This window comes from Phasianus colchicus, chromosome 13 (assembly GCF_987193195.1).
Source record: "Phasianus colchicus chromosome 13, bPhaCol1.hap1.1, whole genome shotgun sequence".
NCBI classification, from domain to species: domain Eukaryota; kingdom Metazoa; phylum Chordata; class Aves; order Galliformes; family Phasianidae; genus Phasianus; species Phasianus colchicus.
The window spans coordinates 936,226-940,746 of NC_143448.1; the positions used below are offsets into that span (position 1 = coordinate 936,226).

The following is a 4,521-nucleotide window of genomic DNA, read 5'->3' on the forward strand; positions in this document are numbered from 1 at the left end:
ACAGTCTGAGTTACTTCTGTATTTTTAGAGGGCCACATGCTGTGGAAGTGGAGTGCTGGAACAATTCCACATCTGATTACTTCTCTCCAGCATTGTTTTCAGTTTTAAAAAATCAATACCAACCCTAAAACAAAACTTTTATTTTATTTGGAGAAACCAGAAACAGACAGGACAATTTCTAGTGCAGATGTGAATTAATTAAACATTTCTTGCTACTACTGAACATGTTAATTGATAAGGAAATTTACTACTGTTTTACCTGCACTTAATTTAGTTAGGGAAATTTAAAGTCTCTCACATATTCTGGAAATTTATAAATACTGGGCAAGGAACACATCCAATTCAGTATTTAGAGAAAAAAAAAATTAGTTTGACTGTGAGAAGTAGGTTTTTTTTTTGTTGTTGTTGTTTTATTTTGTTTTGAATTGGGTAAAATACTCAGAATAAAGCCCTCCAGCAAGGATTAATTGAGATGATAGACCTAATGACTGTGCACTGCTGTCAAGGACAGGGAAAGATAGTGAGATCCCGAACCATATGCAGGAGGGAACAAGAATGAACAAGGAGGTAATCTGAAGAGCACATAAGATGATTGCAGGATTCCATATTCACTGAGGGAATGCAACAATTACATGATTGGAAATGCACACAGAAGACAGCATCTGACTAACTGCAAGAATTGACAGTTCATTATTTCACATATACATATTCAATTTGTTCATACTGAAAGACAGAAACAGAAGTTTTATCCTTTGAGATTTCAAGGAGCAAATGGTGAAAAAAATTTATAAGCTATTCAAAAGATATATTTTAATATATATATTTTTTAAAACCTATCCATAGCAATGCACAAAAAAACAGAGCACCTGCTTCTTCCATCTGAACTTGGTTTTGTGGTTCACTTGCAAGCTAAGACAGTATTAAGGAAATGCAAACACATTTGGTCTTAACCAAAAAAGGTCTGAAACCCCCAGTACAAGAAAGACAGGGAGCTGTTAGAGATGGTCCAGATGAGGCCACAAAGATGATCAAAGGTCTGCAGCACCTCTCCTATGAAGGCAGGCTGAGGGAGCTGGGCTTGTTCTGCCTGGAGAAAGGGCGGCTGTGGGGTGAATCACTGCAGCCTTTCAGTACCTAAAGGGAGCCTACAAACAGGAGGGGAGTAAACTCTTTACAAGGGTAGATAACTGCAGGACAAGGGGAAATGGTTTTAAGTTGAGGGACGGAAGATTTACCTTGGATATCAGGGGGAAGCTCTTTACAATGAGAGTGGTGAGGTGCTGGAACAGCTGCCCAGAGAGGCTGTGGATGCCCCGTCCACCCCTGGAGGCTCAAGGCCAGGTTGGATGGGGCCCTGGGCAGCCTGGTCTAGTATTAAGTGTGGAGGTTGGTGGCTCTGCATTCAGCAAGGGGGTTGGAGATTCATGATCCTCGAGGTCCCTTCCAACCCAAGCCATTCTATGATTCTATAATTAACATCCTGAAAGTAGGAATAATTATGATGTCAAAAAAGTATTGTGGTTTAGGGCACACATAACAATCAGAATGAATTTAGTTGCATTTAAATGTAAAATAAAATGGGAGCTTTAATAGTAGCAGCATTGAAGGAGGGCCACAGCATAAGACAAAGTATGAATAGAGCAAGGATGCACAACAGAAGAATGAGACAGTATCAGGAGACTGAAGCATTCAGATGACCCAAATACCAAAGGCTCTGACGCATACTCAGTGAATACTACGATCTGATAGTGGATGGGAGAGTTTCCATCATCATTTCTCAATCTGGTTATGCCAGTTATGTACAGAATAATTTTTGGAAATGTAGGTTCTGAGGTGCCATTTTTTTTTTTCTCTTTGGATGTTCAAGAACTCTTGTAAGACATGAATATTTAAATATTTGTTATGCTTCAGGTTGGCAGGATTCAAGTGCTCATTATTTCACCTTCACAAAACTACGCTGGAGTGCCCGTGTGTAGCCAATGATGATATAGCTCTATTGCTTCAGAAAATAATTCCAATCAGGCACTTAACTTGCCCATTCTAAGGTGATACATCAAGGTACAACATCATAATATCCATTCCACGAATTAACAGATAAACTAAAGCTTCCCATTTCTATATATTCTTTTGTTTAAAGACAGTAATTTCTTCAAACACTCATGCCATGCTGTTTTGGAAAACACTCATGAGCTCAATCTGTCATTATGGAAATGACTAAACAAAAGTATTGCAACTACTGGCTGCAGGTAGGTTCTATGAAATTAACAGCGACTAGCACCTCTGCTGATTAAGGGCACCACGTAAATTTATTAATGCTTTTCAACACCTTTTTTTTTAAATAGTGGAATCTTAAACAAGTATCATAAAACTTATAGTTCCTGTAATTGTGAACAATAGAGTGTTCAGTGCTTTGTGGAAAGGCACACTAGACCACATCCCAAGAGTTTATGATTGGTTTTGGATCATGACATATTACGCAGTAGTAAGACAGGGTGGAGAAACACTAAACCTCCAGATCAACTACATACCTAAAGAGTTCCAGTAAGGCTTATGGTGAAATGACGGAGGCCTGGATGGGTGACCTTCCTGTCAACATGTAGCACAGGGATATAGGAGAATGTGAGCAGACTTTCATAGCCTTTGCAAATACCAAGCAAAATGCAAGCTCTTCAATTTGCTTGGTCCTGAGTGTTGTGTTTTTCTACTTGACAATGCTGAACCATGAAAATGTAAGCATAAGAAATCAAGCAAGGAATTCTAAAAAATCCAAGATGTTCAGTATCAACATTTTTATACCAATGTAAGGTCAAATTAAGTTTAAGTCAGTGAGACTATGGTCCCAAATTAAGAAAGAATTCTGCATTTTCTTGTTCAATGGAAGATTAGAATACTGCTCTAGATGCCATTTGCCTTTAGTAAATGGTGAGGGGTTGGTGTCCAAGTGACGATTTTCAGTCAGCAGCCCTAAAAAAAGTGGGTGGAGCCCACAAACTATTCCTAACTATTTAGTGACTTTATGGCCTTTCTTCCTGATTTATTCTCCCCAGTTCTCCCTGTATGGAGATTAGCTCATAATCTTTGGGTATGAACACCAGAATCTAGCTGGAAAACCATATCCTTGTTCTTTCACCTTTTTCTTTTGCACTCATCCTTCACTTTCTCTTCTCCATTCCCCTATTTCAGTCATAATCCTACACCTCCTTCCATCTGTTTTTTTTTTTTTTTTTTAAATATATATCATCCTGTCTTCAAATTAATGTATCCCATCATCTCCTCATCCCATTCTTCAGGCCTTAAATGGGTGTTTGTGTGAAGTTCAGCAGTAACAAATATTTGTCAGTAGGTCAGGCTTTTCTTTCCTACATCATTCTCCTCTCACTCAGTGAAGGCATTATGACTATGGTACTTTTTCTGGAGATATACTGGCTTTCATTTACAATTTTTGATTGTGGAACTTTACTTTTTCCCCTTCAAATCTTCAGCAACAGATACATTAAAAGCATCTGAAAGATGCAAATTGCTGTTGACTTCCTTTTAAATGTTTATATAATCAATTCTACCTATCGTCCTCTTGCACTTAGTGACATGAAAAAAGAACTGTGAATTGCTCCAGTAAATGTCAACAGACTTTCAGTTCTCTCCTTATGGTGAAACTGCTCTGCCAAAACCAACCTTATTGAGTTCATATTCTTTGAATTTGGTCATCTGCACACCAATCTGGAATCAAGTCCAACACTCCAGGAGATGAGTACTTCCTTTTCTTTCGTGGAAATCAGCCAAATAACACAAAGTATGTAAAAAAAAAGAGTTTACCTCTATTTCTCAACAGCCTTGAACTAAAGTGTCACTGCTCTGTGCAGTTCAAAGAAGCCTTAGTCAACATATAACATTTTTAATTGGGCTAGAATCCATAAATCATGTAAGCAGTGTGAAGAGAGAGCACCTAAAGAGAAAACAGCTGTTTTTATGAGCAAACGTCTACTTATGAAACTTCGATCCTTTCAAAGTTATTAATGAAAACATCAGCCCTTGCAGTTTTAACAGATCCTGCAGTAACCAGGAGGTGAAGTATGAGATTTAGCTTTCATTCTGCTGTTGCCAAATCAGAACCCTAGTAAATATATTCATTAAAAACCCAGGAGTTTGTAAGAAAACAAAGGAGGTTTTAGGAGGCTCTCAACAAAAATATCTGGTCATCCAGGTGGAAATGGCCTCTGAAAATGAATTATTAAAATACACATTTAAAAACATCTCCCTTAAACTGGTCTCCTGAAGAACTGCTTGACTGAAAAAGCTGGTAGCACTATGCAGTGATATTCTTTGATGTTAAGATATGTGGAAAAGGTGCTGTTTTACATAAAGTTGATTAAACCAAGTCAAAACTGGCAGATTGTGTAAGCACAACTCTTTGGTGTTAGGGAAGAGCTTTCTGCAAAATAACTGAAAACACAGTTGTAAGAACAGAAATGAACTACTAAAGAGTTTCAACCACATCATTATAAGCACTGACCTGTTGAAAAA

At 37.8% G+C, this 4,521-nt stretch overlaps 1 long non-coding RNA gene across 1 annotated transcript; it reads right to left on the bottom strand.

Moving 5' to 3' along the window:
* Positions 1-940: 940 nt before the first annotated feature.
* Positions 941-4,105, bottom strand: LOC149916105 (uncharacterized). The gene is made up of 3 exons (XR_016470813.1): positions 2,529-4,105; positions 1,236-1,480; positions 941-1,145 (listed from the first exon to the last, which is right to left on the bottom strand). It is a non-coding gene; the product is annotated as an uncharacterized LOC149916105 (long non-coding RNA).
* Between the last annotated feature and the right edge of the window lie 416 nt (positions 4,106-4,521).